This window comes from Pan troglodytes, chromosome 1, assembly GCF_028858775.2.
Source record: "Pan troglodytes isolate AG18354 chromosome 1, NHGRI_mPanTro3-v2.0_pri, whole genome shotgun sequence".
Classification (NCBI taxonomy): domain Eukaryota; kingdom Metazoa; phylum Chordata; class Mammalia; order Primates; family Hominidae; genus Pan; species Pan troglodytes.
Genome location: NC_072398.2, coordinates 62536988 through 62564216, shown reverse-complemented (window position 1 = coordinate 62564216; position 27229 = coordinate 62536988).

Here is a 27229-nt window from a genome sequence, read left to right as displayed (position 1 = left end):
GCAAAGTCTTCAATTGTGTTTCTGCTAAAGTACGTGAAGTACATGCCACTTTCTCAGTAGGAAAGACTGTTGGCAGACTGACAAGATGAATCATTGCTGAAATGTATTCAAAAAGAATTATAGAGCAGAACCAGGGATAGAATCTAACAGGAAATAAGCCCCATGGGTCATTCTGAGTTATGTCCTTTTTAGTGAGTCTGTTTTAGTTTAAGTTTATTTGAATAATACTAAGATGTACTGTATTGAGCAAGGGAAAGACTCTTCTGTAACATGCGGGAAACTTTTATCACTCAGGTTTTATCGTCTGGTTTTTCACTTTTTATGCAAATTTTTTTCCCCTTCATGTTAGAATAATTTTGGTCAATGTTTTCTCAAGATATGACTAATTTTTATTTTATCGTCTTTAGAGAAAGTTGAAGAGTCATAGTACCTTTCTTTTATCACAGTAGAACCTACTGCACACAAAATTTAAAATGTGTCCTTGGTTTTCATCTGAAGTTTTGCAATATAATGCAAATTAATACTTTTTCATCTTCAGCTTTTTGAAATTCACTTTCCACACTGCACTTAGAAATACATTTTTAAAACTAAAATATGAGCATGTAATTTCCCTGTTTTAGTCTCTTCAGTGGCATCCATTGACCTAAGGCTTACCAGGCCTGCCACATCTGGCACTGTGATGTTGTGAAATATTAAATACATTTGGTTTTCCTTCCCTTTTCCTGGCATACAGCTCTTAAAACTCTTGAAGTCTCTTAAGTGATATGTCTTTTTGTAGGCTGAAAAGATGACTGATGGCTGGGGACTCCTGGAAAACTGGGGGCTACTAGATAGCCTCAGAATGGAGAACTGTTGCCAAGGGAACCAACCCTGCAATTTAAGATTTGGAACTTTTAGCTTCACTCTCCAACCAGGGTGAGTGAAATTTGGGTCGATCGCAACTGGCTAATGATTTAATCAGTCATGCCTATGCAATGAATCTTCCATAAAAACCTGATAGGACTGCATTTGAAGAGCTTCTGGGGATCTAAACATGTGGAGGTTCCTGGAGGGTGGCACCCAAACAGGGCAGGGAAGCTCTCACATCTCTTGCCCTATGCGTCTTTTCCATCTGGCTGTTCATCTGTATCCTTTGAAGTATTCTTAATAATAAATGGGTAAATATAAGTGAAGTGTTTTCCTGAGTTCTGTGAGCTCTTCTAGCAAATTAAACTCAAAGAAGAGGTCATGGGAACCCCTACTTTATAGCCAGTCAGTCAGAAGAAAAGGTAACAACCTGTGGCTTGTGATTGGCATCTGAAGTGAGTGTCAGTCTTGTGGGACTGAGCCCTTACCCTAAGTTATCTCCAGGTAAATAATGTGAGAATTGAATAGAATTCCAGGACACCCCTCTGGTGTCTGCTGGAGATTTGCTTGATGTGTGGGGAACCCCTCCCTCACATCTGGTCACAGAAGCATCCTGTGCTGTATTGAATGAGTGTTAGAGAAGGAAAAACACTTTTTTTTCCCTGTCTGTATCAGATACCTACGTACCACTTCAGCTTCAGCTCCCACTCTGATTCTTCCTTGTCTCTTGCTCAAGACACACAGGATTTACTTCCCTTCTCCAGTGTATAGTACAACCTTCTTTTTAGATCAGATATTAAAAATCCAAATGTAGCAGAGGCAGATTAAAGTGAAGCAGATCAGGTATAATACAGTCAGGATTGCTGGTACCTGTGGCAAAATGGAAAACACATACTCTCATAAAAGCAGCTGCTACTTGGTTCAACTGATTGCTGCCATGTCTTAGATCCTCTAATTTTTCAAGAAAACTAGAAATTTGATTTTTTTCTGTAATCTCAAAGTTTTTCAATATCGGCAACTAATTTCTTAAGCACACTAAAAGTCAGTAAAGCATGTTCGGCTGCTATTTTTATTCGTATATGCAACCAAGTTGAAAACTTAAGATATTAATCTTCTCCGTTATACCCCTCTTCCTAGGCCTTAGCCCTTCATCTTCTCAGGAGATTCCCCCACAGATTTAAATCCCCTTGATCTAAAGCTCTCACAGCTACCTTTATATTTCCTTTTGTAACATTCATCATACTTTTGTGAGTCATCATTGTCATTAATCTCTTATAAATTCCATGAAGTTAGAGACTATGCACATCTTTTAAAAAATTACATCTAGAAGAATGCTTGGGATATAAAAGGGTATTAGGCTGGGCACAGTGGCTGATGCCTGTAATCCCAGCACTTTGGGAGGCTGAGACATGTGGATCACTGGAGCTCAGGAGTTCGAGACGAGCCTGGCCAACTTGGTGAAACCCCGTCTTTAAAAAAATACAAAAATTAGCCGAGTGTGGTGGCATGTACCTGTAGTCCTAGCTACTCAGGAAGCTAAGGTAGGAGGATCACTTGAACCTGGGAAGCAGAGGTTGCAGTGAGCTGAGATCACACCACTGCACTCCAGCCTGAACAACAGAGTGAGACCCTGTCCAAAAAAAGAAAATAAATATTTGTGAATCTAATTGAAACATTATATTCATTATATTAATGTTAAATATACAGGATAAATATTATGCCCATTTTATAGTTTGTAAAACTATAACACAGTGGACTTAAATGACCTTTTTGAGGTCATTCAGCTTTTGGTAGTAAGTTCAGCTTCTGACTCAGAGATTATAGCTCTTGCCACCAGGCCTTGCTATGTTTCTTAGCCATCTTCAGATTTTTCATAATATTGCAAGTCTGAAAGTTTGAACGCTATAGATTGTTTAAAACGAATTCTGAATATATGTTTTAATATTTGCTATATAGTCAACATTAAGTTAAAATGAAATTTAGGAAAGCAAAGACAAATAGCATTGCTAAAAGACATGAAGAATTTGTTTAATTTGGGAAAATGCTTTTTTTCTAGATTCAGTGCTTTTACCTAATATTAATATTTGATTAGCTTAAAGTAAACATTAATTGTCCAGCCCATTCATACATTAATCTGACAGTTTTTTCTCCATTGCATTAGCTAAGAGTAAGCCTTGATCATCTAAAAAGCATATTTTTTTGTTTTTCTCATACTGGTTATGTTATTGGCATCCATCAATATGCTGGATGGATGCAAGGAAGAAAAGAGAAAAAGAAAAATTATATGGGAAGTGCAAGAAATAAAAGAAGTTGTAGAGCTGCTAATATAACTGGATTATCAGAAAGTGTCACTGGTAAACTGAGTTCTTTCTCTACTTTATGTTGGTTGCAAAGAAAGAACACCCAGTTGGAAAGACCAGCAAGCCACTGGCGAGAAATCGAGAAGCAGTGCACTCTCACTCTAAAGATCTCTTTTCCTCAAACCATAGAAGGAATGGGGTTTTTAAGGACTGTGTGAGAAGTGGGAGAGGAATGTTAGTATGTGCAGGGTGGGACTCCAGACGTGCAGGCTCAACTCACAAACATACATCTTCCTAAAACTCATACACACAAAATACAGAATAGCAGAGACTTTCTTTTTGGGGGAGGTAATGTTAGCATTATAATAATATATTAATGACTTATGCCAGCTAAAGGTAATCTGTTTCAGTTTGTGCCAGTTTGGGGGTCTTATCTCCCTCTGGTATCTGGTCATAGGTCATAAAGCTCTGGTGCTATCCAAGTCCATATGGTTTCTTCAAGCAGCTGTGCCTATAAATAAGAGACTAAAGAAAAACAGTGAGGAAAAGAACTTTCCCAGTTATTTCATCAAGGCTTCCCTGGTAACAAAGTTAATAGGCAATTTTTGGTCATTTTCCAGGATTATTTTAAAATCACAGCTGGAAGGCACCAATGATTTCAAGGAGGCTATTTATTGCTACACTTCAGGACCATGAGAAATGTTTATATTACTTAAATCAATATTGCTAATTCTAGTAATCTCTCTTAAGGAAATAAATATCTTAAAAATAGATAAATGGTTTTATAAGTTAGGGCATATCCCAACAATGTGATATTACAAATAATGATTAGTGATGTTTTGCAGGTATTCAATAATGCATGTGATTGGTCATTACATAGAGTTAAGTAAGTAAAAAAGGAATTCAAGTCTGTTATAAAATATTTCCCCCAATGCCAAAAAAAAAAGTAAAAATAAAAGGCTAAAATTAAATTTCAAAGAGGGGGCTTCAAGATGGCTGACTAGCAGCATTTCATACCACCTCCTCCACTTAGAAGAACCTAAATAGTACATGAACAGTGTGTTAGTCTGTGCTGCCATAAAGGAATATCTGAGGCTGGATAATTTATAAAGAGAAGAGGTTTATTTTGGCTTACAGTTCTGCAGGCTGTACAGGAAGCATGGTGCTGGCATCTGCTTCTAGTGAGGCCTCAGGAAGTTTACAATCATGGCAGAAGGCAGAGGGGAGCCAGCGTATCACATGGCAAGAGAGGGCGCAAGAAAGAGAGGAGAAGTTCTCAGACTCTTTTAAACAATCAGATCTTTTGTGAACTCGGAGGAAGAACTCACTCATTACCAGAAGGAGGGCAGTAAGCCATTCATGAGGGATCTGCTGCCATGACTCAAACACTTCCCACCAGATCCCACCTCCAACACTGGGGATCACATTTCAATATGAGATTTGGAGGGGACAAGCATCTGAACTATATTAGAATATGTTATCCCAGAGAGAACTTGAATTCAACAGAGAGGTGACAGGACACATTGAAAGCAAGAAAGGAAAAAATAAAGAGGCAGCCTGCTTGGCAGGGATTGCCTGGGTGCTAAAAGTGATTTCCCAGCACGAGGAAAGGATGAGTGAGAGACTTCTGGCAGCTAACGTTCCCATAGTGGAATCATGTAATCCTGGTCACGGGAGAACCCTTTGACCCTCCCAACCCCTGAAATTAACATAGGTAGCTGCCAGGAGACTGTGGGATGGAACTGTACTAGGGAGAGAGCTTGCACCGGGTTCCACACCCTATCTGAGACTTAAGTGGTTACAGCAAGGTGCTATTATCAAACCTAGCCTTTGGCAGACTGCACACTGCCCTGTGGCCTAGTGGTGCCAGAATTGAGATGTTATGGAAACTCAGGCTACTGCTGCTAAAACTAGAGAATGAGCTGAGTGTGCTCCTGGGGCTGGAGCTAAGAAGCAAGAAAAGTGTGGGCTGCAGCTCCTGATGCCAGGAAATAAGCACTACCAGGATTGAGACTGGGACACAAGTGGGGCAGGAATTGCTGCTGGGACGTTGTTGTGTGCTGGGTGGGGGCTCCTGCAGCTGGGATGGAATAGTGAGCTAGGCATGGGCTGCTGCTACCAGGGCTGGGGGAAAGCACCAAGTGTAAGAGTGATGCGTGTTCCCCACATGCTGGTTCAGGCTGTGGCCACGAACGATGGCCGCACTCTCTCTAGTGGTGTTCCTCAGCATAGCTGTTACTGCCTCTCATCCTAGCACTCCACCTGGGACCTGAAGATTGTTATGCCCCTGCCCACCACAGCTGGTGCCTGCTGTCACCATTGGGTGGCCTGAGAACAGGCCTATCTACCCTGGTTTCAGCCCTCCCTTCAGGACAGAGAACATAGCTTGGGGTCCTGGAGATTGCCCAATTCAAGCTACCACTTCGGGCATCTCAGCACTCCTTGTGGAGCCTGCGATTGGACCTAAACTCCCAGCTGCTACCACTTCAGCTGGCACCTACCTGCAAGTGCCATCTTTAGGCTTGGATATTGGCCTGTCTAGTCCATCGCAGCCACTACCAATATCAAGGCACACTGCTTGACCCAGAGAATTATTCTCCCACTCTTATTGTCATTGCCTAAACCACACTAGTTGCCCAGGGGCCTGAGAATCCACTCACTTATTCACCTGGTCCACTGCTGCCACTACCAGCATCAGAGCAAGCCACCTGGAGTCCCAAGAATTTGCTCACTGCTAACTGCCAACAGAAATACCAGTGCACACCACCCTGGGGCACAAAAATAGGCATGCTCAGCCACTGATGCCACCACTGGGGCCTGAAAACTGGCCCACCTGGCATCTCAGCCACCAGCACAACTTCACCACAGCATCCTCTAATAACTGTACTTTAGCATACTGAGGAAATCACAGATGCCATTAATGCTGTTTACAGCCAAAGAAATCGTACAGAGACTACACTACTACACACACACACAGAATCAAAGGCAAAGTACCCTACCAGACCAACACAATACATATATCTTCAGGAAAAGTCCTCTTTTACAGGAGTTAATTCAAAAATAGGAAGAAGTGACTGTTACACCAGATGCACAGATATCAACATAATGACCCAGGAAATTTTAAAAGCAAGGAAAGGCCAGGTGCGGTGGCTCACGCCCGTAATCCCAGCACTTTGGGAGGCCGAGGCGGGCGGATCATGAGGTCAGGAGATCGAAACCATCCTGGCTAACATGGTGAAACCCTGTCTCTACTAAAAATGCAAAAAATTAGCCGGGCGTGGTGGCGGGCGCCTGTAGTCCCAGCTACTCGGGAGGCTGAGGCAGGAGAATGGTGTGAACCTGGGAGGCAGAGCTTGCAGTGAGCCAAGATCGTGCCATTGCACTCCAGCCTGGATGACAGAGCGAGACTCCGTCTCAAAAAAAAAAAAAAAAAGAAAAAAAAAAGAAAAAAAAAAGCAAGGAAATATGACACCTCTAAAGAAAGACAATAATCCTTAGGGAATAGTCACATCTTAATCAAAAAGAAATGTTTGAAATCCAGGTAAAGAATTCAAAATACTTATTTTAAAGAAACTCAGTGAGATACAAGAGAATTCTGAAAAACAATCCAAATACATCAGAAAAATATTTCAGGAACTGAATAAAAATTGTATAAAAGATATATATATATTTTTTAGACAGAGTCTCACTCTGTTGTCTGTTGCCCAGGCTGGAGTGCAGTGGTGCAATCTTGGCTTGTTGCAACCTCTGCTACCGGGATTCAAGTGATTCTCCTGTTTCAGCCTCCCGAGTAGCTGGAACTACAGGCACATGCCACCACTCCTGGATAATTTTTTAAATTTTTAGTAGAGATGGGGTTTCATCATGCTGGCCAGGCTGGTCTCAAACTCCTGACCTCAAGTGACCTGCCTGCCTTGGCCTCCCAAAGTGCTGGGATTACAAGCATGAGCCACCACACCCAGTCATATATTTTAAAAAATAACCCAGTGAAAATTCTGGAACTAAAAAAATTCATTGAAGGAAATACAAAATACATTTGAAATCTTCAGAAATAATCTAGATCAGGCAGAAGAAAGACTCTCGGAACTTGAAGACAAGTTTTTTGAAATAATCCATTCAGAGAAAAATAAAGAAAAAAAGAATAAAAAAGACCAAGCAAAGCCATTGCCACATTTGGGACAACAGAAAGTGGTCATATATTCAAATTTATTAGTATTTTTAGTAGAGATGGGGTTTTGTTATGTTGGCGAGGCTGGTCTCAAGCTCCTGACCTCAAGTGATCCGCCCACCTTGGCCTCCCAAAGTGCTGGATTACAAGCATGAGCCACCACACCTGGCCATATATTTTTTAAAATAACGCAATGAAAATTCTGGAACTAAAAAATTAATTGAAGGAAATACAGAATACATTTGAAATATTCAAAAATAATCTGGATCAGGCAGAAGAAAGAATCTCAGAACTTGAATACAAGTCTTTTGAAATAATCCATTCAGAGAAAAATAAAGAAAAAATAATAATAAAAAAGACCAAGCAAAGCCATTGCCACATTTGGGACAACATAAAGTGGTCAAATATTCAAATTATTGGTATCCCTGAGTGCAAAGAGACAAAGAAAGGATTAGACAATCCATTTAATGAAATAATAGATGAAAACTTCACAAGTCTAATAAGAGATTTAGACACTCAGATACAGAAGGCTCAGTGAGTTCCCAGGAAGATACAGTGCAAAAAGATCTTCTGTATGGCACATTATAGTCAACCTGTGTAAAGTCAAAGATAAAGAGAAAATCTTAAAAACGGCAAAAGAAAAGCATCTAGTCACCTATGAAGGAAATCCCATCAGACCAACAGCAGATTTCTCAGCAGAAGCCTTACAGACCAGAAGAGAATGGGGCGATACAGTCAAAGTGATGAAAGAAAAATACTATTAGCCAAGAATACTACGTTCAGCAAAATTATCCTACATAAATGAAGGAGAAATAAAGTCTTTCTCAGATAAGCAAATGCTGAGAAAATTTGTTATCACTAGATGGGCCCTTTAGGAAATGCTCAAGGGAGTCCTAAACCTGGAAACAAAGGATATTTACCACCATGAAAACATACAAAACTGTAAAACTCACAGATGAAGCAATCACACAAAGGAGAAGAACAGACTCAAGCGGTACCACTACAGCAATCCACCAAACCACAATAACAATCAATAAGAGAAAAAGAAAAGATATATTTCTATATCTTTTATATATCAATATCTATATCTGTATCTTTTTATCTCTCTATATATACATATGCATAACAACCAGAAAATAATTAATATGACAGGAACAAAACCACAGATATCAATAACAACCTTGAATGCAAATGGTTTAAGTTCTCCACTTAAAAGACATAGAATTTATCTATTTCTTCTAGGCTATCCAACTTTTTTGTGTTTAATTATTTCTTGTTTTTCTAATTCCTTGAGGTGCACTAATGTGTTGTTTATAAGAATTTTTTAATTCTTTTGTGACATAAGCATTTATTGCTATAAACTTCCCTCTTAGAACCGGTTTTGCCATGTATAAGAGGCTGTCATATGATGTGTTTCCATTCTTCTTGTTTGTCTCAAACAGTTTTAAAATTTCTCTTTTAATTTTGTTATTGACCCAGTGGTAATTTAAATGTATATTGTTAATTTCCATGTATGTAGAAAGGTTTCAAGATTTTTCTTGTTTTTGATTTCTAGTTTTATATCATTGTGGTGAGAAAAAATACTGGATATGATCTCTATATTATTAAAGAGTTGTTTCATGGCCTAATATATGATCTATCCTGGAGAATGTTCCATGTGCTTTTGAGAAAAATGTACATTCTGCAGCTATTGAATAGAATGTTCTCTAAATGTCTGTTAGGTGCATTTGATCTATGGTGAAGTTTAAGTTCAATGTTTCTTTGTTGATTTTCTGCCAATTGACCTATCCATTGTTTAAAGTGGGAGTATTGTTATTATTGCCATTATTGTATTGCAATCTATCTCTACTTTTAGATTTAATAAAATTTGCTTTATATATTTGTCTGCTCTGGCATAAGGTGCATATATATTTATAATTGTAATATACTCTTGTTGAATTAATTCCTTTAAAATTATATAATAGTCTTCTTTGTCATTTTTACAGTTTTTGACTTAAAGTCTATTTTATCTTATGTAAGTATGGCTATGCCTGCTTGCTTTTGGTTTTCATTTGCATGAAATATCTTTTTCCATTCCTTCACTTTCACGCTATGTTTGTCTTCAATGGTGAGATGACTCTCTTATAGGGAACATATAGTTGGGTTGTGTGTAGGGGGGTGTGTGTGTGTGTGTGTTTAATCCATTCAGCCATTCTTTATCTTTTTTTTTATTATTATACTTGAAGTTCTATGGTACATGTGCACAACGTGCAGGTTTATTACACAGGTATACATGTGCCATGTTGGTTTGCTGTACCCATCAACTTGTCATTTACATTAGGTATTTCTCCTGATGCTATCCCTCCCCCAGCCCCACACCCCACGACAGGCCCCAGTGTGTGATGTTCCCTGCCCTGTGTCCAAGTGTTCTCATTGTTCAATTACCACCTATGAGGGAGAACATGCGGTGTTTGGTTTTCAGTCCCTGTGATAGTTTGCTGAGAATGATGGTTTCCAGCTTCATCCATGTCCCTGCAAAGGACATGAACTCACCCTTTTTTATGATTGCATAGTATTCCATGGTGTATATGTGCCACATTTTCTTAATCCAGTCTATCGTTGATGGACATTTGGGTTGGTTCTAAGTCTTTGCTATTGTGAATAGTGCCACAATAAACATACATGTGCATGTGTCTTCATAGTAGCATGATTTATAATCCTTTGGGTAAATACCCAGTAATGGGATCACTGGGTCAAAGGGTATTTCTAGTTCTAGATCTTTGAGGAATTGCCACACTGTCTTCCACAATGGTTGAACTAATTTACACTCCCACCAACAGTGTAAAAGTGTTCCTATTTCTCCACATCCTCTCCAGCATCTGTTGTTTCCTGACTTTTTAATGATCGCCATTCTAACTGGCATGAGATGATATCTCATTGTGGTTTTGATTTGCATTTCTCTGATGACCAGTGATGATGAGCATTATTTCATGTGTCTGTTAGCTGCATAAATCTCTTCTTTTGAGAAGTGTCTGTTCATATCCTTTGCCCAATTTTTGATGGGGTTGTTTGTTTTTTTTTCTTGTAAATTTGTTTAAGTTCTTTGTAGATTCTGGATATTAGCCCTTTGTCAGATGGATAGATTGCAAAAATTTTCTCCCATTCTGTAGGTTGCCTGTTCACTGTGATGGTAGTTTCTTTTGCTGTGCAGAAGCTCTTTAGTTTAATTAGATCCCATTTGTTTATTTTGGCTTTTGCTACCATTGCTTTTGGTATTTTAGTCATGAAGTCCTTGCCCATGTCTATGTCCTGAATGGTATTGCCTAGGTTTTCTTTTAGGGTTTTTATGGTTTTAGGTCTAACATCTAAGTCTTTAATCCATCTTGAATTAACTTTTGTATAAGGTGTAAGGAAGGGATCCAGTTTCAGCTTTCTACATATGGCTAGCCAGTTTTCTCAGCACCATTTATTAAATAGGGGATCCTTTCCTCATTTCTTGTTTTTGTCAGGTTTGTCAAAGATCAGATGGTTGTAGATGTGTGGTTTTATTTCTGAGGCCTCTGTTCTGTTCTATTGGTCTGTATATCTGTTTTGGTACCAGTATCATGCTGTTTTGGTTACTGTAGCCTTGTAGAATAGCTTGAAGTCAGGTAGCATGATGCCTCCAGCTTTGTTCTTTTTGCTTAGGATTGTCTTGGCAATGCGGGCTCTTTTTGGTTCCATATGAACTTTAAAGTAGTTTTCTTTCCAATTCTGTAAAGAAAGTCATTGGTGGCTTGATGGGGATGGCATCGAATCTATAAATTACTTTGGGTAGTATGGCCATTTTCATGATATTGATTCTTTCTATCCATGAGTATGGAATGTTCTTTCATTTGTTTGTGTCCTCTTTTGTTTCGTTGAGCAGTGGTTTGTAGTTCTCCTTGAAGAGTTGCTTCACATCCTTTGTAAGTTGTATTCCTAGGTATTTTATTCTCTTTGTAGCAATTGTGAATGGGAGTTCACTCATGATTTGGCTCTCTGTTTGTCTGTTATTGGTGTATAAGAATGCTTGTGATTTTTGCACATTGATTTTGTATCCTGAGACTTTGCTGAAGTTGCTTATCAGCTTAAAGAGATTTGGGGTGATACGATGGGGTTTTCTAAATATACGATCATGTCATCTGCAAACAGGGACAATTTGACTTCCTCTTTTCCTAATTGAATACCTTTATTTCTTTCTCTTGACTGATTTCCCTGGCCACAACTTCCAACACTATGTTGAATAGGAGTGGTGAGAGAGGGCATCCTTGTCTTGTGCCGGTTTTCAAATGGAATGCTTCCAGTTTTTGCCTGTTTAGTATGATATTGGCTGTGGGTTTCTCCTAAATAGCTCTTATTATTTTGAGATACGTTCCATCAATACCTAGTTTATTGAGAGTTTTTAGCATGAAGCACTGTTGAATTTTCTTGAAGGCCTTTTCTGCATCTATTGAGATAATCATGTGGTTTTTGTCATTGGTTATGTTTATGTGATGGATTATATTTATGGATTTGCATGTGTTGAACCGGCCTTGCATCCCAGGGGTGAAGCCGAGTTGATGGTGGTGGATAAGCTTTTTGATGTGCTGCTGGATTCGGTGTGCCAGTGTTTTATTGAGGATGTTTGCATCAATATTCATCAGGGATATTGGCCTAAGATTCTCTTTTCTTTCTTGTGTCTCTTCTGGGCTTTGGTATCAGGATAATGCTGGCCTCATAAAATGAGTTAGAGAGCATTCCCTCTTTTTCTATTGATTGGAATAGTTTCAGAAGGAATGGTACCAGCTCCTCTTTGTACCTCTGGTAGAATTCCACTCTGAATCTGTCTGGTCCTGGACTTTTTTTGGTTGGTAGGCTATTAATTATTGCCTTAATTTCAGAGCCTGTTATTGGTCTATTCAAAGATTCAACTTCTTCCTGATTTAGTATTGGGAGGGTGTATGTGTCCAGGAATTTATCCATCTCTTCTAGATTTTCTAGTTTATTTGCGGAGAAGTGTTTATAGTATTCTCTGACGGTAGTTTGTATTTCTGTGAGCTCGGTGGTGGTATCCCCTTTATTATTTTTTATTGTGTCTATTTGATTCTTCTCTCTTTTCTTCTTTATTAGTCTTGCTAGTGGTCTATCAATTTTGTTGATCTTTTCAGAAAACCAGCTCATGGATTCATTGATTTTTTGAAGGGATTTTTATGTCTCTATCTCTTTTAGTTCTGCTCTGATCTTAGTTATTTCTTGCCTTCTGCTAGCTTTTGAATGTGTTTGCTCTTGCTTCTCTAGGTCTTTTAATTGTGATTTTAGTTCTATTTTAGATCTTTCCTGCTTTCTTTTGTGGGCATTTAGTGCTAGAAATTTCCCTCTACACACTGCTTTAAATGTGTTCCAGAGATTCTGGTATATTGTGTCTTTGTTCTCATTAGTTTCAAAGAACATCTTTATTTCTGCCTTCATTTCGTTATTTACCTAGTAGTCATTCAGGTGCAGGTTGTTTAGTTTCCATGTATTTGTGTGGTTTTGAGTGAGGTTCTTAATCCTGAGTTCTAATTTGATTGCACTGTCATCTGAGATACAGTTTATTGTGATTTCTGTTCTTTTACATTTGCTGAGGAGTGCTTTACTTCCAATTATATGGTCATTTTAGAATAAGTGAGATGTGGTGCTGAGAAGAATGTATATTCTGTTGTTTTGGGGTGAAGAGTTCTGTAGATGTCTATTAGGTCCGCTTGGTGCAGAGCTGAATTCAAGTCCTGGATATCCTTGTTAACCTTTTGTCTCATTGATCTAATATTGACAGTGGGGTGTTAAAGTCTCCCATTATTATTGTGAGGGAGTCTAAGTCTCTTTGTAGGTCTCTAAGAACTTGCTTTATGAATATGGGTGCTCCTGTATTGGGTGCATACATATTTAGGATAGTTAGCTCTTCTTGTTGAATTGATGCCTTTACATTATGTAATGGCCTTCTTTGTCTCTTTTGATCTTTGTTGGTTTATAGTCTGTTTTATCAGAGATTAGGATTGCAACCCCTGCTTTTTTTTTTCTTTGCTTTCCATTTGCTTGGTACATCTTCCTCCATCCCTTTATTTTGAGCCTATGTGTGTCTCTGCACATGAGATGGGTCTCTTGAATACAGCACACTGATGGGACTTGGCTCTTTATCCAATTTGCCAGTCTGTGTCTTTTAATTGAGGCATTTAGCCCATTTACATTTAAGGTTAATATTGTTATGTGTAAATTTGATCCCGTCATTATGATGTTAGCTGGGTATTTTGCCCCTTAGTTGATGCAGTTTCTTCATAGCATTGATGGTCTTTACAATTTGGCATGTTTTTGCAGTGGTTGGTACCAGTTGTTCCTTTCCATGTTTAGTGCTTCCTTCAGGAGCTCTTGTAAGGCAGGCCTAGTGGTGACAAAATCTCTCAGCATTTGCTTGTCTGTAAAGAATTTTATTTCTCCTTCACTTAGGAAGCTTAGTTTTGCTGAATATGAAATTCTGGATTGAAAATTATTTTCTTTAAGAATGTTGAATATTGGCCCCCACCCTCTTTTGGCTTGTAAGGTTTCTGCCAAGAGATCCACTGTTAGTCTGATGGGCTTTCCTTTGTGGGTAACCTGACTTTTCTCTCTGGCTGCCCTTAACATTTTTTTCTTCATTTCAACCTTGGTGAATCTGACAATTATGTGTCTTAGGGTTGCTCCTCTCGAGGAGTATCTTTGTGGTGTTCTCCGTATTTCCTGAATTTGAATGTTGGCCTGCCTTGATAGATTGGGGAAGTTCTCCTGGATAATACCCTGAAGAGTGTTTTCCAACTTGGTTCCATTCTCCCCATCACTTACAGGTACACCAATCAAATGTAGATTTGGTCTTTTCACATAGTCCCATATTTCTTGGAGGCTTTGTTTGTTTCTTTTTACTCTTTTTTCTCTGAACTTGTCTTCTCACTTTATTTCATGAATTTGATCTTCAATTACTGATATCCTTTCTTCCACTTGATCGAATTGGCTATTGAAGCTTGTGCATGATTCACGAATTTCTCGTGCCATGGTTTTCAGCTCCATCAGGTCATTTTAGGTTGTCTCTACACTGTTTATTCTAGTTAGCCATTTGTCTAACCTTTTTTCAAGGTTTTTAGCTTCCTTATGATGGGTCAGAACATGCTCCTTCAGCTCAGAGAAGTTTGTTATTACCAACTTTCTGAAGCCTACTTCTGTCAACTTGTCAAACTCATTCTCCGTCCAGCTTTGTTCCCTTACTGGTGAGAAATTGCAATCCTTTGGAGGAGAAGAGGCACTCTCATTTTTAGTATTTTCAGCTTTTCTGCTCTGGTTTCTCCCCATCTTTGTGGTTTTTATCTATCTTTGGTCTTTGACATTGGTGACCTACAGATAGGGTTATGGTGTGGATGTCCTTTTTGTTGATGTTGATGCTATTCCTTTCTGTTTGTTAGTTTTCCTTCTAATAGTCAGGTCCCTCAGCTGCAGGTCTGTTGGAGTTTGCTGGAGGTCCAGTCCAGACCCTGTTGGCTTGGGTGTCACCAGCAGTGGCTGCAGAACAGCAAATATTGCAGAACAGCAAATATTGCTGCCTGATCCTTTCTCTGGGAGCTTCATCCCAGGGGGACACCTGCCTGTATAAGGTGTCTGTTGGCCTCTGCTGGTAAGTGTCTCCCAGTCAGGCTACACAGGGGTCAGGGACCCACTTGAGGAGGTAGTTTGTCCGTTCTCAGAGCTCAAATGCCATGCTGGGAGAACCACTGCTCTCTTCAGAACTGTCAGACAGGGACGTTTAAGTCTGCAGAAATTTCTGCTGCCTTTTGTTCAGCTATGCCCTGCCCACAGAGGTGGAGTCTATAGAGGCAGTAGCCTTGCTGAGCTGCAGTGGGCTCCATCCAGTTTGAGCTTCTCGGCCACTTTGTTTACCTACTCAAGCCTCAGCAATGTCAGATGCCCCTCCCCCGGCCCGGCTGCAGCCTCACAGGTTGATCTCATACTGCTGCGCTAGCAGTGAGTAAGGCTCTGTGGGCATAGGACCTGCCAAGCCTGGCACAGGAGAGAATCTCCTGGTCTACTGGTTGCTAAGACCATAGGAAAAGCACAGTATTTGGGCGGAAGTGTCCCGTTTTTCCAGGTACAGCCTGTCATGGCTTCCCTTGGCTAGGAAAGGGACATCCCCCGACTCCTTGCACTTCCTGGGTGAGGCGACACCTTGCCCTGCTTCGGCTTGCCCTCCATGGGCTGCATCCACTGTCCAACCAATCCCAGTAAGATGAACCAAATGCTTCAACTGGAAATGCAGAAATCACCCATCTTCTCCGTTGATCATGCTGGAAGCTGCAGACTGGAGCTGTTCTTATTCAGCCATCTTTATTTATCTTTTAATTGGAGAATTTAATCCATTTACCTTCAAGGTATTACTGATAGATAAGTACTCATTTCTACCACTTTGTTAATTATTTTTTAGTTGTTTGGTAGATCCTTTGTTCCTTTCTTCCTCTGTTGTTTTTTACATTTGTGGTTTTCTGTGGTGCTGTGCTTTTTTTCTTTTTTCCTTTTTTTTTTTTTTTGTTTTGAACCATTTTGACTTTAAACCTTCATACTACATACTTCATACAATTGAAACACTTACATAGCACCATTATATCCCTGGGGTATTCTGAGATTCATTATGAATTTACCTATACTGGTAAGTTTTACACTTTCACATGTTTTCATGATAGTAATTATCATCTTTTCATTACAGTTGTATTACAGTGTTAAGCATTTCTTGTAAGGCTGGTGTAGTGATGATGAGTTCCCTCTGCTTTTGTTTGTCTGGGAATGTCGTTATGTTTGCATTATTTGTGAAATATTACTTTGCTGGATAAAGTGTTCTTGGCTGACAGTTTTTTTATTCTGTCCACATTGAATATTTCAACCCTTTTTTTTCTGGCCTGCAAATTTTCTGCTGAGAAATTTCTGATAGTCTAATGGAGATTTTATTATATATGGCTTGATGCTTTTATCTTGTAATTTTTAGAATTGTCTCTGTCTTTGACTCTTTACAGTTTGCTTATAATGTGCCTTGGAGATAATCTTTTTTGTTTGAATCCAATTGGGGACTTTTGAGTTTCCTGGATCTAGATGTTCCTGTATCTTTCCAGACTTGCAAAGTTTTCAGTTGTTATTTTGTTAAATAGGTTTTCCATGCATTTCTCCATATTTTCTCTTTTTGCCACTCCTTTAATGTCAATGTTTTTTCATTTAATGGTATTCCATAAGCCCTGTAGGCTTTCTTCATTCTTCTTTCTTTTATTAGCTCACATTCAGAAATTCTTTCTTCTTTTGATCTAGTCTGTTGGTCAATATTTCAGTTGTGTTATTTTATTTTTCTCATTAAATTTTTCAGCTCCAAGATTTCTGTTAGATTCTTTTTATGATATCTATCTCTTTGTTGCATTTCTCATTCAGCTCATGATAGGTTTCCTCCTTTTATTGAATGGTTTGTCTATATATACTTGTATCTCTCTGAGTTTCCTTAAGATCATTATTTTGATCTTTTTAGGCACTTCGTAAATAACTTTTTCTTTGGGATCTGTTACTGGAGACTTATTGTGTTGCTTTGGAGGGTTCATTTTCTTGCTTTTTCATATTTCTTGTGTCTCTACATTGATATATGCACATCTAGTGAAACTGTCACTTTTTCCAATTTAATGGAATAGTTCAGCCAAGAATACTTCATCCAGCAAAGTAATATTTCAGAAATAATGCAGACACAACGACATTCCCAGACAAACAAAAGCAGAGGGAACAGGTCATCACTACCTCAGCCTTACAAGAAATGCTTAATGCTGTAATACAACTGTAAAGAAATGATGATAATGTATGTAAATATAGACTTCTTTATGTAGATGGAGAATATTGGTTGGGTATGGTGCATTGACTGTGGTACTGGATGGACTCAGTAGCATGGTCTTTGTACAGTTTCTTCAGCATTAATAATCACCAGCAATGTCTGTGATTGCCTCAGTAGCTTAGACTGCAAGAATTTGTGACAACGATAGTGTGATTTTGCTGAACGTGGGGTTGCTGGGGTGTTTGTCAGGCTGGGCACATATAGGCCCATGCATGGCAAGATGAGCAACTGTATGGTGATTTTATAGGGAGGCAGGCCTGTTGAACTGGATGTCAAGAAAGGCACAGATGCTGGCATGAGCTGACATTGTGAACTGGCTAGATGTGTAGTGGCTTCCCCACTGTGCAGGTTCACCTTTTTCCCAAGGGGGCTGGGTGCTGCATGGTTTCACATGCCAGGCTCTTGGTCATTCATTTGGACCTAGGCTCCAGGCAGGTGGGGTCATGATGCTGTAGGTACCCATGTGGAAGTGATGAAATAATGGCAGGCATTCAGGAATGAATGCAGCCAGTGGCTACTGGCCTCCAGTGCAGGACACACTCTTACAATGGGTTCAGTTTCAATACAGCACTATGCTGTAGCATCTTAAGTCAGGGGTATAGGGGTGTTCAATTTGGGCTTCTGCTCTGATGCCATTTAGCCATGCAAACTCCTGGTAACTCTGCAAACTGGATTTGTGGTCTGTGAGGACTAGGGGACTCTCTGTAGCAAGGACTTCTGGCATCTGTGCTGGTAATGAGGATCACTGGGGGTCTACAGTTTACCTTTTCTCTATAAGAAGTCTCTCCTGACTGGGCAAGGGAGACTGTGACAGAGGCAAGATGCCTCATTCTTCTCTCTATGGTGCTATCCTGGGCGTTCTTGCTCCATAGGGATTTTACCGCTTGTCTGATACTCTCCAGCATACTTTCATAGTTACTGAAGTCAAAATATAGTTATTTCTTCATTGTTTTGGTCTCAGTTTTCTCATGGATAAGGGCAAAAAAACCATCTCATAGGTCTGCTTGGAGAAGAATAAATTTGAATTTTTGGTGCTGTGCCTGAAACACATGTAAATGCATCCCAAAGATTGTTTTTTTTTTAACTAGCATATCCATGCATGGAGAGAAAAATCTAGGACTAGGTCAGATTGTTTCCATTTGCCAGATTTTGACCCATTCATATCTTTATTGAATTGAAGATGGACTTAAAGAAATACATGGAAATTGAAGAACAGATAGAAAAGGGAAGTGTGAGAACAAGCAGAGTAGTCATATCATTTTTTCAAAAAAAATAGCAATATTGTGAGTTGATATTATCTGTATATTTATAAATATTGTATGGATAACACAGTTTTAGGTTATTTTAAGTACTTAAAAGTAATAAACTGATTGGTGAAGTCATTTTATTCCTAGAGTAGTTTACCAAATACATACTATTGCAAATAATATTTTAAATTATAAATTAAAAAAATAACAAAGCAATCTGACAGTTTGGGAAATAAAGTGAGAAAAATCACATACACACCCCCAATCCATAAACTGAACACAACCATTTCTAACATTTTGAAGTCTCTTCCTTAAGATTCCCCAAACACCTCCCTCTAGATAATCTTTTTTTTCATGTTTGTAATCAAAATACATATGCAATTTTATATCTTGCTTTGGGAAAATTAACATAAGCATTTTTTACACTGGTGCAGTCTTTTGAACTCTGTAATATTACATCGAGTCTAATATTTATAATATTTACTTTAATTTTAGAATCTGAAGTTGTATTCAACTTTATATTTTGCATAGTAATATGATAGACAGCTTTGTATGTATTTTTTTATAGTATAGAATTGTTTCCTTAAGATAGATCACAGATACTCCAAATTACAAGTGATTCTAATCAGAGATGTTAGCCGGCAAGGAAACTATTAAGAATTAATCTTCAGCCAAAGTTAAATAATCAAAAATTTGAAATTATTGAAAATAACATTTCTCATAAATGTATGTAAAGGGAACAGAAAAGCCCCCAAACCTACTTGGGTTTTAAAGTATTTCCAGTGATTTTTAAAAAGATAAAAATCTTTCAACTTTAGGTAAAGTTTTTAGATAAACAGAATTGATCTGGTTTTATATTATTTTTAAAAACCCAGCATTTGTTTTATGTAAACAAATAGCATACACAGGGTGCTAAGATTTTATTCAGATTGTTAAAACTGGCATAAACAATGGTAACATTGGAAACTCTAAAATGATTAAAATTTATTGGCTGATTTTTTTCTTTATTATATAAATAATGAGATTCATATAACTAACAGGATTTCTGTGATAACTTAAAATGAGAACTTATTAAATTTTTTGTGTCATCCCTGAGGTATTTGTCCACATCTTGCATCATCATTGTGGGAAAAATCCCCCTAGATTGTGAATATATTCAAATCGCATTTTCAGTAAACTGTGGAATGACGACTCAACAGATGGTATCCAATTTTGGTATGTTTATACAGAAATGATTTAAAAATTCAATTTGGGAATCAAATTTTGAGGTAAAAGTGGTTTATTGAGTTTAAGATTATTATTTAATTCAGTCTGACTCTTTTGAGTACCTCACCTCTAAAAAGTATAGTCTTCCTATTGGGCAGACTAGGTTTGAACACACTAAACAATTGGAGACAAATAGAAGAACATGAAATTCATGTTAAAAGCATTTGTAAAGGTTAGTAATTAAAGTTTTTTAGAGAGACCGTCTTTTAAAGAAAAGTGTGTTGAATACTCACCATGTATCAATGATAAGAGTCCAAATTGAATGGAGAGTGAATCAAGCCAGGTTGCTGTCTTCTGTGAACTCACAGTTTAAGGCAGGACTCAGATCAAGAACTAATTTTTTCCCTCTCCTTTTCACTCTATATAGTTTATCTACCACTATTATAGTGCTTTACTCACCATGTTTAAATTAATACTTGTTAAAGTCAATATTTTGTAAGTACTATGAATGAAGTCTGTGGACCAAAGGGAGGGTATGGTTAATTTTCACTTAGGAAGAAAAATCAAATCATATAGGAAGTGATACTGATGGTGAGTTTGAAGAATCAGAAGATACATGTAGAGAAGACAAAAAAAAATTTTCTAGGCCAAATGAAGCAAATAATTAAAGGTAATTGGTTGTGAAAGAGCATGGCATATTCAGGGGAAGATAAATTCAAGGTTCTTAGGAATGATATCTGCTTTTTATATAGGGTTAGGAACATAGGGTAAGCAAAAATAAAGGTACCAGACATCAATGGAGTCCAGCTCTGAATTTCAATGCCAATGAGTAACAGTTTTGTCTCAAAGGCAAGAGAGATCCAATGAAGGATTTAAATTAGAAAATAATCAGATATGGCACCTAGACGTTGAACAAGAAAGTAAAAATACTACTTAGCAGGAGATCAGCTAGAGGCTATTCTTATTATCTTGGTGAGAGATTATAAGTGGTATAAACTAAGGCAGTAGGTAAGAAGAAGGTCTGGCAGAGGAAATACTCCCAAGAGAGAAACAAGATTTTCCTCCTTGTTTCTTGTTTGTTGGAAGGAAGGAGTTATGAAGAGGTAATAATAGAGGGCTAGAGCTTGGATGAGCAAATACAACTGGAAATGAAATTTAGAATCAGTCATTAAAATGACAGTTGATACAGTGTGATGATTGGGAATGTGAGATGTGGATGAGGAAGGAAGGAACTTAGTAAACTAGAGTGGATAGACAGGAAGAGAAGAAATACCACTATATTTTTCTAAACATTCCTTTCAAATTAAATTTCAGAATGTATTAAAGGTTGACTGTATTTTTAAATCACCACCTATTCATATGCCAAATATTAACCATTCTCAGATGTGTTGAAATCAACATTGCCCCTACAACAGATGTTCTAAGGTAATCTTGTGACAAAGATGGAAAATTCCTTCGTTACAAGTGTAAACAAAAAATCAATACATTTTAAGGGAAAGTTTGTACTAAGAAATTACGCTTTTTTTTCTCAGTGAACAGCTTATCTAAATTTCCTATTAGCACCATCACTTCTTGGTTTCTTGGCCTTCTACCTGGTTTATTAGAAGTAAAAACATGTTTTGAATGAGCTGACTCTTTTCAAGATGATGTTGAAACAGACTTTCTGTATTAAGGTATTCGAACACACTATTATATATAAACAAGATATAGTGTTTTGGGTGATTTCCACTAACCAGATATATGTCATTATGATTAGAGTAAAAGTACAATATATAAAAATATGTAATTTATTCTGAAAATTTAATGTCTTAAATGGAAGTGATAAGAGAAACTCTTTCTCTGGGTTTAATTATGACAAAAAATAAGTGGTTGAGAAATGCATGAATAACATAGAACTTAAGAGATATGTCTGTGGCAACTTGGAGTTCATAATCAATGAAGAACTGCAAAATGATAAACAACAAAAATTTTTATTTCTTTATTTATTAGCTCTTTCCCTCCCTCCCTCCCTCCGTCCCTCCCTCTTCCTCCCCCTCCCTCCCTCCCTCCCTTCCTTTCTTCCTTCCCCTCTCCTTCCCTCCCTCCTCCTCCCTCCACCCTCTGTCTCTTCTTTCTTTTCTTTCTTTCTTTGTCTTTTATTTTGCTAGTGATGTTCAGAATAAGAAGAATTAGGTAGAGACAGATCTACTATTTAGAGATGGAGAACTAAAATTAACCAGTCACAGAAAGAAAACAAAGCTATTTTGCTTTCATCTTCTTCTAAGAGAATGGCATTTACATTAACCTGCTGATATGTGCTAATGGGTGACTACAAAGAGAAAACTGGAATTTGGGAAAGGGGACTAAGACAAGCAATGCCAGTATAAAATAATGGAAAAATTGTAGGGTCTGACATTAAACCAGGGTTTGATTTATGTCCTACTGGATATGTGACTAGAGAAGGTGTTTGATCTAGTCAAGCTGAGTGTATATAAAGTTTCATTTTCTTCATCTTTAAGATGGAAATAATAATACCTACTGGACTATTGATATAATTGGGTCAAATGAAATAATATGTTTGAAGCATATTGAACAGTGCTTAACTTTTCTTCTGTTTCCAACTAGTAAGATAGCTAGTATCTTCACACTGTACTCAAACTACATACATCCAGTGGAATTACACCCTGATTTCTGAAAGTACTTTGATATGTGACCATAAAGCTCTCTGTTGGTAGTCTTTGGAAAATTGTGTAGGAATGGCAGAGGTTTAGAGAAGAAGAGTGGCTCTGATTTTTTTTTTAAAGAAATATGGTAGAGTTGGGAGATTTCTAAAGAGTAAAATTCACGTTAATCCCTGGGAACATTTTCTAGAATATATTACTAAATGAATAGCTTAGGAAGACTTAAGTAATGTTATTTTGAGTTAGAATCCAGCATGAGTTCCAAGAGAACAGGTCATGATAAACAAATCAGTTTTATTTCTGCTAGGGTTGCTAGGTTGATAGATGAAGGTAATGCTATAGACACCTAAGATATTTCGTAAAGTGACAGTAGCAAACTGCTCATAATTATTCTTGACAGATAGGGTTTTGCCCCTAACCCATCACTTATTATTCATTTAATTGTGGTTTTTAGACATAAATAAGTCATTACATCTATTCTCATAATGATTTAATCTTACTGATTTTTTATTTGTTCTAGCTTGCTAAGTTCATTTGAAACTTTTTTAGCTTTCATTCCAGCTTTGTGCTACTTACACATTTGATGTGCCTCCTTTAGTGAAATGCAAGGACCCAGATGATTCCTTCTAGATTATGAATCTATTTGATAGACAAGATACTGATTGTCTTACTTCATGGGAAGAATGTGGTTTATTTCTTGCAAGCTATGTGACTTTGGCCAAGTTATCCAAAGTGATGGAGAATTGGCCAGTCTGGCAAACAAACAAGCACACAAACAAACCCACAGAAATGTTCTGTGCTATGCTGAGAGTAGCACAGGAAAAACAGAAAATGGTTTGTTTTTCCTGCTATATCTAATCCCTAAGGTAATTCTAAAGAATATTACCTTCTATAAACCATATCATGGAAATGCCCATTATAATTTTCCATTCCAGGTTCTAGAGAAATTCATTTATGGTATCAGCTTATTTTTAAAATGTAAAATCTCTTTTTAATAAAGGCAATGTAGGAGCTCCATCCATGACTACATCAATAGCCCCAAATTATACTGTTTCCTGGAGTATCTGGGAAAATGAGCCATACCATACATCATTATCATTCTTGATCATATTAATGACCTTAATTATGACATTTTATATACAATGGTATGGATTTCATTAATTTCCTTATGTGCAGAATCAAGAATTTTAGTTGAGGTCTTATAAATGTTTTAATCAACATATATAAATTAATATTTAAAAGTATATCTAGGTTCAAGGACAAACATTGTGTTAACTTCACAAAGGGGAAAAGTCAAGATGGATGCCTATAGTTTGTATTTTTCACCTCCAAAAATTTATGATTATGTTTACTAAAATCACATATTCATGTAGTGATTTGGTATAAATACAAATACTTTTTGGATATAAAGATAGGGACTATGTTATTTCAGATCATAGGTGTATTCATTTTACACCATTTCTCGGAATTCTTTATGTATTAGAGAAAACTTAATCATCCAAACAAGATTTTTGGCTTGGTTCACTCAGTTCCACAGCTTCCGTTTTCATCATCCTGTCTATTAGAGAGGCATTTTAGGCAAACTGCTTGCCTGAGGCCAAGGAGGTTACGTGGGCTCAAGTACCTGCATGTTCATTCTGAGTGAAAACATCTTGCCTCTGAAGAAGTTTATAATTAGTAACAGTTTGAAAGGTCTCACGCTAAGGTAGGAGAAACCATTTGAGGATTAGGTCTTGTATGTGTAAGAAATGAGGTGATGAAAGAAGTTTGGTGACAAGATCTTTTGTCACAGGCACCGAGTATAATATTCATACTGTATAAGACATTTTATCCTTTTTTTGATCTTTCCTTTTCCAACGATGAAAGTGACCCATCTCTTTGGAATGGGAAGTTACTGGAGAGGGATTGGTTTGTGAGAAAAGCAGGTTTCGTGTGTGAGATCACATCCTGTACCCAGTAAAGGTGGAGTTTACCCTAGCGCTACTTTATTACATACCAAACCAATAGTTTCACATGAAACTGATATACTCTGCCCTTTGTGGGATCCTTAGCCCCTCTTGTCAACTTTCAGGGTTGGATATAGTATGATCCTGTAAGAATTAACCTCTGTAAACTGCCATTGGCTTAAAAGCCCAAAATGTTTGTAATAAAATCTAAACTTTTGGTCATAATTTTAGGTCAATCATACTCGATTGATGATAATTTGATCCCCCAGAAGGCATTTGTTAATTCCTGGAGACATTTTTTTATTAACACCATTTGGTGGTGGTGGTGTTATGGGTATCTAGTGGGCAGGGCCAAGGATGGTGTTAAACATACATTTCATAGGATACTCCACAACAAAGAATTATCTGACCCAAAATGTCAGTAGTGCTGAAGTTGAAGAACCTTGAATCAAATAAAATAGTATTTTTTTGACAGAGAGTGGGTTGTTTCTGTACACATTCAGTCTTATACTAAACTCAGAGCTCCTTTTCTTAAGGTGTTCAGTATTCTGGAGAAGCAGATAAAAATTAATGTAGTATGGACTTTGATAGGAGAATACGAATAAATTTCAGAGTCACAAAAGAAAAAATGCTTACCTTTGAGAGATTAAAGAAGACCTATAATGAGTAGATATAAAATGTAAAATGTGGTATAACATTTAGCTGTTTTCAGTTGCAAGTAGCATTAAAAAATCTTCTCAATAAAGATTATTGATTGGTGCACATACTGAAAGGTCTAGGTAAAGTGAGCTTCAGTGTTGGTTTGTTTCAGTAGCTCAATGAAATCACTGAGGACCTGACATCTCCCTTTGTCTTCTCTGCCTTCCAGAGTGTAAAGCTTTAGTTTAAGACTCATTCTCCCTCTTGTTCATAAGATGTTTACCAGCTACACATCAATGGCAAGAGAGAGTGTCAATTCCAGAACCACCTCAGAGGAGTCAGGAAATTTTTTTCACATAAACCTTACCTTACATCTCACTGGCTCTAATTGAGTTATCTGAACCAAGAACTGTAACTAGAGTGTAAAATTACGCTGATTAGCTAGAGCTGCTCCAAGTTCAAAGCATATAACCAGAGAAGTGTGGATATTTAAACAAAAATGGGAGTAACTATTAAAAGAAACAAAAACAGATGTTAGCAAGATGACCAGCTCCACTATATGTGGGAAGAACAATCAAGTTAAGAAGAAAGAGCAAGGATAAAGGCATGGAGGAAGGAAAGAGCACAGCCTGTTCAGATTTAGCTCTAATGCGATTGATATGGCTGGTGTGGTGGAAAGTAGGGGCAAATGGAGTTTGAAAGGTAGGTGAGGGCCAGGTCACAAAAAACAATTCAATTTCATGACAATAAATTTATTCTTTAGCCAAATATGAACATTGAAGAATTTTAAGCAGCAGAATGACATGATGAGAATTGTATTTTTGACACATGTCTATAGTGATATTAATGGAAGCATGGAAGGAAGACTAGGAGCAAAGGCAACTCTGTCATTTTTGGCAACTGGCCTAAAATGTGTCTATGAACTTTATTTATAAGATAATAACAATTATACTTTCTGGTTACAAGAATTAAATGAGATAAAATATGGAAAATGCTTAACATAGCACATAATCAAAATGCTAATTGTCACTTGTTCACATAGTTTAACTTCTGGTTTTGCATTTCATCTGCTCTGCTTATTGTGTAAACTTGGTCAGATTACTTACTTTGAGTAAGAATGTTTCTTCTCTAGTTCCCATCATATTCTTCTTATAAGGATTATGAGATCATGCTTATAGAAATCACAGTGTAACTGAAAGAGTCTCTAATGCTACAAGTCACTTAATTGATTATTTGTAATAGAGGGGATGGAGAGAGGCAAGCAGGGTGAATATATATGTTAAAGATAAGAGTCAACAAGATTTGCTGGTACATTTAATATGGAGGCTAAAGGGAAAGGAGAAATCAATTATGACTTCTAGATTTTTTGGTGTGAGCAACTGGGTAGATTGTAATTTCATCTACCGAGGTAGAAAGATTTGGAGTACAGGTGAAGACCAGGTTTTATTTCATATTTTGGACATTTTAATTTCGAAAAGTTGATAAAACATGTAAGTCGAGATGTCAGAAAAGAAGTTGAATGTGCAAGTCTGGAGTTTAGAGAAGTGTGCACCAGAAATATAGATATGGGTTGACAGCATATATGCAGTAGTCACACCGAGGCAACTATGAAATTAGCTAAGAAGAGAAGAGAAAAGAAGACATTAGAGAGAGTGCAAGATCTAAAGAGGCCTACCATCTAGGAACTTAGTAAAGATGGTGGAATCAGCGAAAGAGAATGAGGAGGAGAAGCCAATGAAGTAGGGAAAAAAGTTTCTGGAAAGGAAGAAGGTGTGACCAGCTGTGTCAAACTCTGATGAGAAGTTAAATAAGGTGAAAACAAAATCCATTGAGCTTGGTAGTATCTAGGCTCTGGTGTCCTTAACAAAAGTAATGCCAGTGGACTTCTGGGGAGTGGCATCCAGATGGAAATGAGCTGATATATGATTGGGAAGTGAGGAACTAGAGACAACAGGAGCAGACAATTCTTGTTTGTTTGTTTTTTTTTAATACATACTGGTAAAGGAAGAGATTACATGTTGTTTAAAAAACATCTACAATAAAGAAAAGTGCCCAAGAAGAGCTAAGAAATTGGGATCTAAAATAGAATATAATAGGAGAATTTTTGTTGTTGCTTTTGGGTAAGATTCTCAAACATATTTGCCTGTTAATAGAAATGATATAGCTGGAAGAAAAGGGGCTAACTGAAAGAACACCTTGAATATATGTGAGTTTTCATATCCAGTGTACAAGTGAAAGATTAGCTTTTGAGAGAGGTATAGATGGGTGGATGCATCCTCCTTAGTAACAGGATAGAAGGAGAAGTAGATGGTGCAGAGGCAGGAGGACTTA